This window comes from Astyanax mexicanus, chromosome 3 (genome assembly GCF_023375975.1).
Source record: "Astyanax mexicanus isolate ESR-SI-001 chromosome 3, AstMex3_surface, whole genome shotgun sequence".
Lineage (NCBI taxonomy): Eukaryota > Metazoa > Chordata > Actinopteri > Characiformes > Acestrorhamphidae > Astyanax > Astyanax mexicanus.
In genome coordinates, this window is record NC_064410.1 from 14,164,513 (window position 1) to 14,180,939 (window position 16,427).

Here is a 16,427-nt window from a genome sequence, read left to right on the forward strand (position 1 = left end):
ACATATTAGCTGAACTCATCTTTTACTGGATTGTAGATTTAGCCTCATCAACTTGGCAACCTGAGCGAGTTTCTCGTCTGTGGGCGGGGCTAACAACTCTCTGTGGTGTTATGAAATTGGACAGCTGTAGCTATTTAACACGCTTGCTCTCTTTTTCCTATTGTATGCACCTCTAAGTTGCAACTCTATGTACAAAAATAACAAAAGAAAAAAGTCAGATTATGCCATGGTGAACCATGAATTTTGTGTAGCTTTAAATCCCAATTATTTACAAATTTTTATGACCAGTTTGATATTTTAAACAACCATAAACATACTGCCAACATAATTCATTTTACATTAACCGTGGACAAATCAAATAATAATTCAAATGTTTTTTTCTTTAAAAACAGAATTCATGCTGCTGTGTTGGGGTCCTGTTTTATATAAAACGTGAAGTATGATAAATTAAAACCTCAAATGTTTTAGGGTTCTCCAGTTTCACCTCTGCAATATATACAGGATATTTAAATAAGGCCAGCTCAATTGTAATCTCCTCAGCAGTTTTATAAGGTATAACATGGCAAATTTACTTGCAGTGGGATTACTTTATTCTGACCTGCTACACTGGCAAGACAGCCAGCATAAAGAAAACCCCTCCCACACACTGTTCTGTTGTAATATTCTATACTTTACTAATGTACTGTACTCCACTATTCTGCAAGAAGTTTCCCAGAATCCACAATATATGCTCCAGTCTGTAAAACAGCTTCTGTCCATAAGCTGTTAGACTCCTGAACTCTGTGCTCCTTCAAACAACATCCATCATACAATGTCAATTCCAAAATTAAAGGCTTATCTAGAAGCAAAATCAATTATGTAGTCTTTTATTCAAATTTGAATCTTTAATTTCGTTGCATTAAGGATACATACATAGTAAATATACAGTGTAAAATTATCATTGTAAATCGTGTAAAAAAAAATAAATAAAAGGTCCCCTTCTATTTTTAGGGGGAAAAGCAAACTTCAGAGCAGAACGTGCAGATGCTGGTTTCAGACACAAACAAATGTTTGCAGAAAATCTGAGACATTTGAACAACTGTGCCTGATGTATGATATCCTTAAACAATCCTTCAAACATTTGCAATTGAAACATTTTATACTGTGAAAATACTGTACGAGCAAATAATACCACCAATATCACACCAAATCACACTCCTAAACGTAAACAGGAAAAAAACTGATCTCTGATCTCTCTGTTGTTATTTGTTATGTTTATTTATATACTGTTAATGTGAAATATGTAAAATGTTATGATTTTTCCTTTGTTCTGCATTTAATCACCATTGATATATGTTTTACTGTTACACCTTAGTCTATTTGTAGTGACTATTGCTTTCTTGGTTTGTTCTGTTCCTGTCTTGTGTTTTTCTGTCTGTGTTCTTGTTTGTATTCCTAGCCATGTACTCTTTAAGCACATGGCCCTGTTTTGTTATTGTCTTGACTCCACCCCAGCCCCACCCTGTCCTTGTTTGTAAGATGTCAGGTGTTTGTAACCCAGCCATCTCATTACTTCATCGGGTGTTCCAACCCAATGCTTTCCTTTGCTTAAACATTCTAAGAATGTTAATTTTAACCTCCAGAAAACCTTATAAATAACACAAATTGGGTAAAAAGTGAATAAGCTCTGAATTACAACACTGTCATTTATACAGATATTTGGGGGGCATCTGTAGGCCAGACTCTAGCAAGAAAGGAGTGTTAACTTTCTTTTTCTTTAAAGATCATCAGGTTGTTCTGTCTGGCACAGAGTTGCTGTGGAGTAATAATTGTAAAGCCCAATCCCTGCGTACAGAGGCTCCGTGAACTCAGCATGGAAAGTGTGCAGGTGTGTGAGCGAGTGTGTGTCCTCTGAGACGCTGTAGAAGGACAGAGTCCCGGACGGCCAGTCCAGATACACCCCCACTCTGTCTGAGCGAGACGGAGACTCTGTGATATCCGAGCTCATCTGGTTGTGTTTAATGGAGTAGCTGATGTTAGAGCAGCTCAGCCTCCAGGATTTCTCGTTGTGTCCAAAGACGCAATCGTGACTAAGGCCCTTTCGTGTGATTCCTTTGTAGGACACCGTGACTGCCACTTCACCGCTCCATTCAACCTCCCAGTAACAGTGTCCACACATATGTTCTGCACACAGAACCTGCTCCCAGTACTCAAACCTCTCAGGATCCTCTGGATACGGCCGAGGATTTTCCATCTGATAACTGACAGTCCTGTTTCCAGCCATCACTGTGAGAGACCTGCATGCTGAGTTTAGGTTCAATGACAGCCTGCAGAAATCTGAAATAAAGACAAATAGAGTTCAGATGTGAAGTAATAAAATAATGTTACAATTAGGATAGATGTGTGTATCTTACTCTACGTTCACACAGCAGGGCCAGATCAGATTTTTTTTCCCCAAATCCGTATTTATTTTCAGGTAATTTACCTGAACTGAGACATCAGTCCTAATATTTTAATATTGCCGCAAATCAGATATGTATCATATTGAAGTGGCCCAAATCACATTTAATCAGTTTTACACATAGACATGACACATCTGTGTTACACATGACAAAAAATTGATAGATTTGGGCCACTTTTACCTGCTGTGTGAATGTAGAATGTGTATAAACTTACACTTTTGTAGTCCTGGTTTGATCAAATCCAGCACAGGAGCCACACTAAACAGAAACACACACACACACACACACACACATCAATAATCAATGACGGAATAAAGGCTAAAAAATTTTTACAGTTGATCACAGGAATCAGTCTAAATCAATGTCCAGTAGGAGGGCAGGACTCATTTAAGACTGTGTGAAACAGTTCAGTTTTGCAAAAGCCATTTTTATAGATATTTTATAGACAGTTTAATTTCTAATGAAAAGAAATGTTTGTAACATAAATTCCTGGTTTCTTAATTGAGAATCATTAGCACATTTCAGCTAATGTACTGCTAGTATTTGTGTAATACTAATACTAATAATAATGTGTAAATTGAAAAGTGTACATTATAAACTCAGGGTTACTTTTAATCCCATTTGGAATTATCCTTAAAAAAAATTATATCCTACTTTGGTCAGCTGAGTAGTGAAACTACAGTGATGTGGAAAAGTGTTTGATCCCTTTATTGTTTTGCATGTTTGTCATTCTCAAATGTTTTAGATCATCAAACAAAATTAATTTCAAATATTATTCAAAGACAACAAGTAAAAAATGATAAACCTAATGAATCTCAGATTCATTATATATACATGTGTATATAAATTATATTTGTGTTATTCATATATTGTTACTAAAGATTTAATATTTTGTGAATAGAGCTTAAAGGTGATGCTTGAAGTTGATTTAAGTTAATTGCACTGTGAAAACTAAAGGGTTGGTTTTTTTTGTATTTGCTTTACTGAAGTGGAGCTGAGCTTGATTGCCTGTAGGCCAATTATTATTAATTATTATGGTGTTTCATTGGCTTCCTTTTTATCTGATTATCTGTGATCCAGAATATTATGAAGATTTTACCAATATACTGAGTTTCCTATGCTAATTGTGTGTTAGATTATTGTGGAATTGACTGATTTTTATTCTCTGTTTCGAATTGGCTTATCGTAACCTTTCATTATTTGGGGCAAGTGGACTGGGCCATTGAGTATTAGCGGGGCTATGCTGCCCTCTACTGCCCTCTACTGCCCTACTACTGATCAATTGACCCAATGTTTTATTTTATGATTTGTGTAATTATGTATCACTTCTGCTTAATTGATTTGCAGTGAGTTTATTATTTGAGTGATTTAATTTCTCTATTTTCTTTGGGTTGTAGGGTAATGAAGTGGTTAGTGGTTTGCTTTTGGGTTGAATTATTGGTTGACAGCAGAGGTGCTCCATGTTACATTTTCTTTTGTTATTTTCTTGTTTTCGAGTTATTTGGTTCTTTTAGGGTCAGTGCTACTTACAATATTATTGTCTTGAGGCCCTTGGTCTATGGTAACGTACACTTGCTACTAAAAATTAATTGAGTGTTATTGATTATATTACTGCCTCTGCGTGAGACTTGTACTCATTATAAATTTTATGTCTAATTAACTGAGTGAGGTCCTAGCGGCCGGAGTGTAGTCTAATTGTCCCTTAACGCCTTTATTGTGATAAATGTTTAATTTTTCAAATAAAATATATTTTTGTTAAACAGCCTGATCACTCATTTATTTGAGAAAAACCTCAGAGGGATCCCCTACCCTACATAGTAAATTGGGGTGGCGTAGTCTCAACTTGGGGATCGCAGACAATGTGCTGTCATGGTTCAGATCGTACCTCACTGGGCGCTTGTTCAAGGTGTCGTGGCAAGGACAGCTGTCCTCAGCCCGCTCCTTATCCACTGGGGTTCCCCAAGGTTCGGTACTGGGACCCCTTCTCTTCTCCATATACACCACCTCTCTTGGTCAGGTTGTCCGCTCACACGGATTTTCCTACCATTGCTTTGCTGATGACACCCAGCTATACCTGTCGTTCTCACCTGAAGATCACTCAATCTCTGCACGGATATCGCAGTGTCTCTCTGACATATCCTCATGGATGAAGGAGCATCACCTTCAATTAAATCTCTCAAAGACTGAACTTCTGGTTATACCAGCAAAACCATTTTTTCAACACAACTTCTCTATAAGTATCGACTCTCTCTCTCTCTCACCGACAAAGGTTGCTAGGAACCTGGGTGTTCTGGTTGATGACCAACTCTCCTTCACGCACCATGTGGCCTCAGTTGCTCGGTCCTGCCGCTTTGCGCTCTATAACATCCGAAAAATTAGACCGTTCTTGACGCAACAGGCCACCCAACTCCTGGTGCAAGCGGTCGTCATCTCACGCCTCGACTACTGCAATGCCCTGCTAACTGGCCTCCCGTCCTGTGTAGTAAAACCACTCCAGATGATCCAGAACGCAGCAGCACGTCTGGTCTTCAACCAGCCAAAACGGGCACATGTCACCCCGCTGCTCATTGAGCTCCATTGGCTACCAGTTGATGCTCGCATCAAATTCAAAGCTCTTACAATCGCCTACAAGGTGATGACAGAACAGGCTCCTTCCTACCTGCACTCGCTCCTGAAGGCTTACGCTAGCTCCCGGCCGCTGCGCTCCTCCAATGAACGTCGCCTCGCTTTGCCAAACATTCACACAAAGCAATCCAGACTGTTCTCATACAGAGTTCCCCAATGGTGGAACAAACTACCTTCCACTACCAGATCAGGAGAATCTCTCGCTATCTTTAAGAAACTCCTGAAGACAGAGCTCTTCAAAGAGCACTTACTCTCTTAACACCTCTAACACACTAACTACTTCTAACCTCATTTCCTTCTTCCCCTCCTTCACTCCTCTATCCTATTATTCCCCTTGAGCTCCTTTTATCCCTATCCAAAGTTGTTTTTACCTTTAAACTTATTTTACATTGTACTTGACTATTGTAAGTCGCTTTGGACAAAAGTGTCTGCCAAATGTAATGTAATGTAATGTAATGTAACTTTACAGCCGGTTGGGTCCCCTAATTTAGTGGGACCCGACCCGCTACAGATATTATCATTTTTATACAATACGCTATGTGTAAGATACTTTTACATGTACTTACAGTATTATATTTGACTCTATATTTACCTGATATTCAGTCTCTGTTTAGCTGCTATTATACAGTACAATCATTTGCACTCTTACTGCATACATTACGTACATGTGAGTACATGTTGTCACGCAGCCTTGTTCTCCTTCCACACTACCGGACTCCATTTCTCAGAATTCCGCTGGTGATGACATCAATAATAACCTTTCACCTTCACCCAATCGCGTTACGCTCCGACGCTCTGATTCACCTGTATTCTGAATTACTTCCGGTTCATTCTTGTCTAGCTCATGTATTTAAGGCATCCGTTTGTAAACAAACACCGCGAGGTATTGTCGACTCATGTTGCATACTAAGCGTTTTCCTATGTTCTCTTTTTGCTTTCTTGTTACGACCCTGTTTTCGGATTATCGGTTTATGTCTTTTGTTTTGCCCTTATTGGATTTGTTGTACGGTTGGACTGTTTCTCGGTTTCGAACTCGGACTGTATTTTTGACTACGTCTTCTGGTATCGGTGAGACCGCTGTTTGCCTGGCTTTTCTGTTAGCAGTATCTGTTAGCTTGCCTGCTAATAAACCTGTTTGTACTTTTAACTCGGCTCGCGTCACTCCTCTCTACCTGGCGTCACATCCTCGCCGCAGGTGATGGCTGAGTTTAATGACCTCCAGCAGGCAGTCGGGAACCAGGGGAGGGTTCTCGAACAGCATAGCCAGCTTTTTGAGAGCCTTGCTAACACCGTTACGGCTCTTACTACCCAGCAGTCAGATCAACACTCTCAGCTAACTCAGATCACCGCTAGCCTTCAGGATATCGCTACTCAGCTCGCCCAGCTGAGAGTAGCAACTCCAGCTAGCCTAGCCTCTGCTAACCAGGCCCCTGTTAGCTCTCCTGCTATCGCTCCCTCGGCAGCCACTTTTCCGGTAAGCAAGCCCGATAAATTTGACGGTTCCCCAGATTTATGTAGAGGCTTTCTCTTGCAAATGTCACTTTTCTTTGCTAATTCACCGGTTAGTGTTGACGCAGCTCGTATTTCGTTTTTTATATCTCGCCTTACCGGCAAGGCTTTGGATTGGGCTACTGCTATTTGGCCTAGCATTGAGCGTAGCACGTATGAGCATTTTCTCAGAGAGTTTAAGCTGGTATTTGATCATCCGCATCATGGACAATCTCAGGGGGAGTTATTAGTTCAGTTATGCCAGGGGAAACGTTCTGTTTCAGATTATGCTCTGGAATTCCGCACTTTGGCTGCAGGTAGTGGTTGGAATGAACCAGCGTTACGAGTAATGTTTCGTAATGGACTCCGGGCTGATGTGTTAGCCGAATTAGCTTGCAAGGACGATGGATTACCCTTGGAGGAACTTATCTCCTTAGCCATTAGACTTGATCAGTTAAAACCAGGCTCAGTACCTGGTCGTAGAGCTGCTGTTTCTGCTCCTCGTTTTGCTACACCTCGTGCATCTGGATTTACTTCACGGGCCACATTCAGAGAGGAGGAACCAATGCAAGTCGATGCTACGCGTTTATCTCAAGAGGAGAGAATGAGACGATTACGAGCTGGATTGTGCTTTTACTGTGGAAGCGCTGGACATGTATTACGTAATTGTCCGCATTGCCCTTCCCGAGGTCAGCGACAAGATTCTTCAGGCTCGTCCAACGGTGGGCTCTCCCATGGTTACCATGGCAACCCGGACCGTCCATATGAGCCACCTGCTTCTGACTCGGGAAAGCGTGTGGAAGGGGTTCCACACGCTAAGAGGGTAAGCCGACCCAGCTCTGACATGTATTCAAGATTATTTATAATCTCAGTTATACTGTTCTGCCAGTCCTCTTCCTTTGTGTTTCCAGCCCTGATCGATTCCGGTGCCGAGGGGAACTTTATTAATGAGCAGCTGGCCAGACGACTCCAGATCCTGTTTGAATGCCTGGAGAACCCGATGAGACTGTCAGCGGTGGATGGTACCCCAGTTGGACAAGGAGCCGTATCCCACACCACCACACCAGTCAAGCTGAACGCCAGCGCTTTGCACTCAGAGGAGATCAGGTTTTTTGTGATGAGGGACACAAACTATCAGATTATTTTAGGACTTCCATGGTTAAAGAAACACAATCCTCAAATTTCTTGGTTCAATTGTGAAATAAGTTCTTGGTCTCCTTTCGTCGTCCTCATCCTTCGGTATCTTCGGACTCTTTGGAGGGGGGAACTGTCACGCAGCCTTGTTCTCCTTCCACACTACCGGACTCCATTTCTCAGAATTCCGCTGGTGATGACATCAATAATAACCTTTCACCTTCACCCAATCGCGTTACGCTCCGACGCTCTGATTCACCTGTATTCTGAATTACTTCCGGTTCATTCTTGTCTAGCTCATGTATTTAAGGCATCCGTTTGTAAACAAACACCGCGAGGTATTGTCGACTCATGTTGCATACTAAGCGTTTTCCTATGTTCTGTTTTTGCTTTCTTGTTACGACCCTGTTTTCGGATTATCGGTTTATGTCTTTTGTTTTGCCCTTATTGGATTTGTTGTACGGTTGGACTGTTTCTCGGTTTCGAACTCGGACTGTATTTTTGACTACGTCTTCTGGTATCGGTGAGACCGCTGTTTGCCTGGCTTTTCTGTTAGCAGTATCTGTTAGCTTGCCTGCTAATAAACCTGTTTGTACTTTTCATCACCAGTTTATCATTACTTTTTTATAATAGTTAATCAATATACATACATTAGTGTCTCCAGTTTATAGTGTGGATCCTTTTGCAGATCAGAGAGTATCTTCACTCCAGACTCTCTCAGTTTATTGTAGCTCAGATCCAGTTATCTCAGGTGGCAGGGGTTTGATTTCAGAGCTGAAGCCAGAGGAGAACAGCCTTCATCTGTAATCAAACATCCTGACAACCTGCAGGTAAAAAAGCAAACCTGATGACAATAATATATATCATATTTACCATTTTTAGTTACAGAATAGCAGTAGCACAGCTTGGCTGATATATCCACTGTGCCCAATAACTCCACGCTGTCACTCTCAGTGTTGTATTTGAGCTGGAGAAATGTTGGTACTGTGTAATAGCCATAAATAAAAAACTGAAAAGTTTGGTGTGCAATATTATTCAGCCCCCTTGCGTTAATAATTTGTAGCGGCACCTTTTGCTATCAGTTTTGCACTTAGAGAGACTGAGATTTTTGCCCATTCTTCTTTGGAAAACAGCTGGAGCTCAGTGAGGTTGGATGGAGAGCGTTTCTAAACAGCAGTTTTCAGCTTGGTCATTCTAACACCTGGACATGTTTATTTGTGAATCATTCCATTGTAGATTTGCTTTATATTTTGGATCATTGTCTTGTTGGAAGATAAATCTCTGTCCTACTCTCAGGTCTTTTGCAGAGTCCAACAGGTTTTTTTTCCAGAATGGTTCTGTATTTGGCTCCATCCAACTTCCCATCCATTTTAACTATCTTCCCTGTCCCTGCTGAAGAAAAGCAGGCCCAAACCATGATGCTGCCACCACCATGTTTGACAGTGGGGATGGTGTGTTCAGGGTAATGAGCTGTGTTGCTTTTACGCCAAACATAACATTTTGCATTGTGGCCAAAAAATTTGATTTTGGTTTCATCTTACCAAAGCGCATTCTTGTCTCCTAGGTAGTGTGTGTCAAATTTTAAACAAGACTTTTTATGGATATCTTTAAGAAATGGCTTCTTGACACTCTTCCATAAATGCCAGATTTGTGCAGTGTACGACTGATTGTTGTCCTATGGACAGAGTCTTCCACCTCACCTGTAGATCTCTGCAGTTCATCCAGAGTGATCATGGGCCTCTTGGCTAATCTTTGATCAGTCTTTTCCTTGTTTGAGCTAAAAGTTTAGATTTGCAGCGGTCTGATTCTCCTCTTATTTCAGTATGATCACTTGCACAGTGCTCCATGAGATGTTTAAAGCTTGGGAAATCTTTTTGTATTCAAATCCGGCTTTAAACTTTTCCACAACAGTATCTCGGACCTGCCTGGAGTGTTCATTGGTCTTCATGATGCTCTCTGCGCTAAACAGAACTCTATCACAGACTATCACAGAGCAGCTGCATTTATTTTCATATCTTTATGTTTAAAGCCTAAAATGTGGCAAACGGTGCCTTTTGCAAGGCACTGTAGCTACACAACCAATTGTTTATCACCCTATTATCTTCATTAAGGGAGCAAATAATTGTAAATTGCTGTGCTGCTCTCTTGCCGGCTCTCGACGAATCTGTCAGACAGTGACATCTATCGGTTAGGAAATTAGTGTAGTGCACGCAGAGCTTATGCACCAGTGATGGTGCCTCCACCCACACACACACAGAGCGGAGACTGAGTGTGTGGAGATGTTAGCTTGTGAGCGTATTCAAGGCTAATAGGAACTCTCAAGGTTCTCAAAACTAAACAGCTTAAGAGAATGTTTAGAGTAGTCCAGTCCGGGATGGACTTTGTTCCACGTCTCCGGTGTGGGAGTGTTTTGGCTTTAAGCCAAATTACAGAGCAGAACCCATCAACGCTAATGAGCGGGTATGTTGACTTTGTTTCAAAACAGTGGCAACGAAGCTTTGATCTCATTTTAAAGCACAACCATCCAGCCCATTTTTCCAAGCTGAATATTGAATATTGTTACCCCAGAGAGATCCTGCCTCAAACTCCACATGTTAAACATGCTGGTGTTCCTTGCTCTAAATTTGTCTGACAGTTACATTAAAAAATAAATTTATTGCAACAGCAATGGGCTGCTGAGCTATCTGTGTCTTTCATCATATGGACACTTGTGTTTTTGAGGTAATGTGTGTTTTACAGCATATACATCTATGAACAGAAAATCTGCAAGTGCCTTTGTGTTCTGTCCAGATAAACAATTATCAATGTTAATGTTACTTTAATCTATTTGTTGTTAATTTATTTTTTATTAAGGTATTTTTTATATATATATTTAGTGCCGAATCCCAGGGTGGTTATACTTTGTTTTATATATTTTGGATATTTTTTTATTAATTAATTAATTAATTAATTAATTAATTAATTAATTAATTAATTAATTAATTAATTAATTAATTAATTAATTATTTTTATTTCTCCTCCACAGAACTGACACTGAGCCTCACAGGAAACTCACCTGAGTACCTGCAGTTTACAATGTGAACTCTCCAGCCCAGCAGAAAGGAGCTCCAGTCCTGAGTCCTGAAAGTCATTATTGCTGAGGTCCAGATCTCTTAGGCCTTGATTTTCTGACTGCAGAACAGACGCCAGTGTTTCACAGGACTTCTCACTGTGTTTACAAATGGCAAGTCTGCAAAAAAAAATATGATTTCACACTGGATCACCAGTCATCTTTGAATACTGAAAAACATTTTGCAAAAGAATTTACACATGTAAAACGAGTATGAACACTCAGAAGGTCATCACTGCAATATACCTCAAAATCTCGAGTTTACAGTGAGAACTCCTTAGTCCAGCACAGAGCAGCTCCGCTCCTGAATCTTGCAGGTCATTGTTACTCAGGTCCAGTTCTTTCAGAGGCGAGTTTGGTAATTGCAGAACTGAAGACACGTTTTCAAAACACTGGGTTGTAAGATTAGAACTCGAAATTCTGAATTGAAGATGTAAAAAAATAAAGATCACAGTTTATATAAGATATTAAGTCATTAATTTATTAATTATTATAAAAAAACAGTGTTGATTTTGACACCCTTGCTGTAAAACGCTGAAGATGTTTGTGAGATGCTTAAAATGAAGCAGTTTATGAAACACTAAAATCTACTCACCTCAACTATCATGCCAGGTTCAATAACATTATATGCACTAGTTTTGTTTTAGTAAAATTTAGATGCTAGAAGAAATATGGGTCTGCCTGATAAATTTTACACATATAAGGGTGATTGAACCATATACATGAGGACTGAACTATACGAAGTCCAATGTGTGATGTGATGTTTGTTTGCAACTTTAAATTTAATAATGTTTTCAAGGTCTTTAAATTTGTCAGTCTTTAAAAAACACACTCACAGAGCCTTCCTGCAGTTCCCCACAGCCTGGACCAGTCTCCTGCAGCCCTCTCTTGATGTGTTGTATTTCTTCAGGTCCAATTCGTCCAACTCCTCCACTGACATCAGAAGTATACACGCCAGTGCTGAGCACTGGATGGGGGTCAGCCTTTTCTCACAGCGCTTTTCTGATCTTTCCGCAGGGAGGAAAGATCAGAAAAGCGCTGACTGATCTTTCCGCAGGGAGGTCTTCTTTCTGGATTTGGTCTTTGATGAACTGGCTTGTTCTACTGATGCTGTCTGCATTCCATTCTCTACTCATCAGAAGCTCTTGTAGAAGTCTCTGACTGGACTCTAGAGAGATGCCCAGCAGAAACCGAAGGAAGAGGTTTAATTGGCCGTTGGGGGTCTCTAGAGCTTTATATACCGCTCCTTTTAACAGTTTTTCCAATTGAACTCCTCCAGACCAGTTTTCCTGCTGCTTAGACTGGCCACTGCACTGCCTTCCTCTCAAAGCAACCTCAAAAATATGAAGAACCTCCATATTCTTGTTTAAGTAGCAGTAAAACACGTAGAGGGCAGCCATAAACTCTTGAAAGCTTAGATGGACAAAGCAGAAGATCTTCTTTTGGTAAATGACAGTTTCCTCCTGAAAGATCTCAGTGCAAATCCCAGAATACACAGAGGCCTCAGTAACATCAATGTCGCACTCCTTCAGGTCTTCCTCATAGAACATTGAATTGCCTTTCATCAGTTGCTTGAAGGCCAGCTGAGCAAGTTTCAAAATCACCTCTTTCCAGGATTCATTTCTCACATTGTATTTCTCGTCCTTCATTGCTGTCTGGGTGAGAAGAAAGTGTGCATACATTTCTGTCAGAGTTTTAGGAATTTCTGCAGCACCACTTTGATCCAGAATCTGCAGTACAGTGGCGGAGATCCAACTAAAGACAGGGATGTAGCACATTACATAAAGGCTCTTTGTCATCTTAATGTGTGAGATGATTCGCCTGGCTTGCTCCTTATCTGTGATTCTCTTCCTGAAATACTCCTGCTTTTGTTGGTCATTGAATCCCTGAATTTCTGTTACTCGGTTCACATACTCTGAGGGGATCTGATCAGCTGCTGTTGGTCATGAGGTTATCCAGACCTTAGCAGAAGGAAGCAGCTCTCCTTGGATCAGCTTCGACATCAAGACACTGACTGACGATGATGTGTTGATGTCAGAAACTCTCCTAATTCCTGAAAACTTAAGAGGAATTCTGCTTTCGTCCAGACCATCAAATATGAACACAGCATTTTGCTGATCATAGATGTGTGGCTCCAGATCTTTAATCTCAGGGTAGAACGCACAGAGGATTTCATGAAGAGTGTACTGCTCATCTCTAATCAAGTTCAGCTCTCGGAACGGAAGAACAAACATGAAATCTACATCCTGATTGGCTGTTCCTTCAGTCCAGTCCAAAATAAACTTCTGCACAGAGACGGTTTTTCCAATGCCAGCAATGCCTTTAGTCAGAACAGTCTTTATTTTATTTTTTTCCCGTGCTCCTGTTGTCACTTTCATGTCTACGTGTTTTTCTTTTGCATCCCACTTAAAAACGTTTTCCTCACAATGTTTAAAAATGTCGTTGCAATTAATGGGAATGTCTTGACTTCTGGGTTCAACACGTAAAACCTCATGTTCTTCATTCATCCCTTGGCGATCTGCCTCTATGATGTAGAGTTGTGTGTAAACAATATTAAGGTGAACTCTTTTCTTTGGACTTCTGTTGCCCTCAAACAGATACTCATACTTCTTCTTCATGTTGGCTTTGTGCTTCATTACGACTCCACATACATCATCATCTACTTGTGGCTTGAAGTCCTCATGGGCTTTTTGTGGGTGGAGAACAGGACGTGTTTTAGATCTCTTTCTGCAATGGGGGCATAAAAAGCCTCCGGAGGGGTTTGAATTGTCCCAGTAGTTGCTAATGCATTTCATACAGAAATAATGTCCACAGGTTATTGAGACTGGATCTTTCAGGAGCTGCTTGCACAATCTGCACCAATCTCTACTGTAGAAACACAAGAAAAGGAGATAAAATGTTACATGTGAAATTACAACAAAAACAAAAAAGACTATCTGTTGAGTAGAGTGAAGTGCAAATGTATGTTTAATGAAAGCCAGGTGATATACACTCCCTTCCAAAAGTACTGGAACAGTGAGGCCAATTCCTTTACTTCTGCTGTAGACTGAAAACATTTGGATTTGGCATTAAAAGATGAATGAGAGAGAGAATTTCAGCTTTTACCTCCAGTTATATATAGAATCTAATGTACAGTTTAGAAAGTAGCACCTTTTTTCTGAACCCATCCAAAGCACTGAAACATGTGACTATCAGGTGTGTCCTGCAATATAAATTATACAAACAATAGTTTCAATAATTTTTATATTTGGGTTTCGCTGTGCATTTGAAGTTGGAAGAGTAAACAACATAAAAAACAGAGAACTGCCTTTGGATGAAAATGCCTATGGATGTCCTGAAGAAAAAAATCATAACTGGTGTACTAAATAATATAATAGGTAACAGCAAGGAAAACAACGGCAGTTGATGACAGAAACCTTGTGTCTGATGTGAAGAAAGACCCTAAAAAAACAGTTTGTGACATCAGCAGCAACCTCCAGAGGGCAGGAGAAAAATGTATCACAGTCTAATGTTCACAGAAGACTTTATGAACAAAAGTACAGAGGTTTCACCAGAAGATACTAACCACTAATTACCAAGAGAATAGGAAGGCCAGGTTATAATCTGCCAAGAAGTACAGAGACAAAGATCAACTTTTACCAATGTAAAGGAAACGCTAATTTATTTGGAGTTGGGAGAAGGAAAGGATCTGCTCATGACCCCAAACATACCAGTTTACCTCTGAAACTCAGTGGAGGTTATTTACAATGGTAAAGGTAGCAGTACAATGAAGTACCATTGTCACTCACTTTAAAGAAAGATGCAACTGATAAAAGACTAATTTTATAAAAGAGATCCGCAGCAAGATAATACTAGAAGAATGCTTTAGTTTAGTGATGTCAGTTGATGCTGTTATTGCAAGCAATGATTTGCAACTATATATTACGTCTTATCCACTTTTATGATCTTATACTATATGTTTGCTTTCAAGAAACAAGTGGGTTCAGATAAAAGGTGCTATGTTCTATTTAACTTTGTATCAGATCCAGATGTAAATATCAAAAAAAAAAGCTGAAAAGTTGATGTTTTCTTTTTTGGTCTCATATTCATCTTTTAATGTCAAACCCAAAGTTCTTCAGTCTACAGCACTAATTACACTTAAAACAATGGTTCTCAATTCAGGTCCCTGAATACTATTGAATTCTATAGAACACTTAAACAAGCAGGGCAGAGATGCCGCAGGACCATGACTGAGAACCGCTGCTTTAAAACATTAACCATACACAAACTTGAGGAACTTTCAGTAGTTTAATAAAGCCTGAAGGATTTAATAGCTATTGTGGTCATTTTCAGCTACTATATGTAGCATAAAGCAATTAACGTGCGTGCGTGTTATATGTGTGTGTCGTATAATCTTACTTGAATATTTGTGTTCTTCTGAGCTGGTTTAGCTCCAGTTACTGTTCAGACTGTAGTCCCGCAGCTCCGACTGATTCAGTTTTTAGGACGTCGGACTCTGGACTGAAACTCCGCTGTCCTCGCAGACTGGAAAAGAACACAGCGGTCACGTGTTCTGCACTTCTGAAAACGTTTCTTTACCGAAACCCCCTAATGCGCGTCTAAACCGGTACGGTAGCCGCGCGCACAGTGGATCTGGAAGAGAGTTTCGCGCTTCTTGTGCAAAGACTGAACATGGAACAGAAACACAGCTATAAAAACATTTAACCAGGTCTAATAAACAAATATACACCAGAAAGACTATCTGTAGAACAGTGAAACGCTTTGGAAATGTTTGGAGTGCTGTTAAAAAGCAAATCAAATGGTTATCATATCACAGCACACAATTCTTAAATATCTTATTCTCATGTATACCAGATAACGTTATATGTTTGAAGTGATATTACTGTATCATTGTGGAGTAATTGGATACCAATAATGTCCATTCGGTTTTATATAAAAAATTTTGGAGTGCTACATAACCAAAACATTAATTGTCCTCAAATCAGACCATAAAATCCTTAAAGAAGACATTCCATACTATTATTGTCATGCATATTAATTAAGTAATTATATTACTGTATCATTTTGGAGTAATTGGATACCACACTTAGAAAAAATGTTTATTTGGATGTGCATAAACCAAGATTCTAAGTCCTATAAAGCCAGCAAATCAAATTTTATTATGTTATCCAATAAAACCAAGACAGTCTTCAAGAAAACACTCCATACTATTAATGGCATAGTAGGAAAAAATGTCTATTCGGTTGTGCATGAACAAGATTTTGAAGTGCTATAAAACCAAACAACTACATTGTTATCCAATGTCACCAAGAAAACTTTGCAGAACACATCCCATACTATTAATGTCATGCATATCAGGTGATATTACTGTATTATTATTGTGTCATTTTGGAATAATGGGAGACCAAACTTGGGAACGTTGTCTATTAATTTTTGCATGAATCATATTTGGAGTCCTATAAACCCAAGAAATCAAAGAATTATCAAATAAGACCATCACATTTTCCATCACTATGACACTTTCCATGAAATCAGCGTTGCAAATATCAAATGATAGTGTATTATTTAGGAGTAAATTGATGTGTCCATTCTGTTTTGCATAAAGCAGATATTGGAGTTCTATAAAATTA

At 39.7% G+C, this 16,427-nt stretch overlaps 1 pseudogene; it reads right to left on the minus strand.

Moving 5' to 3' along the window:
* Positions 1-849: 849 nt before the first annotated feature.
* Positions 850-13,724, minus strand: LOC125799312 (NACHT, LRR and PYD domains-containing protein 12-like; annotated as a pseudogene).
* Between the last annotated feature and the right edge of the window lie 2,703 nt (positions 13,725-16,427).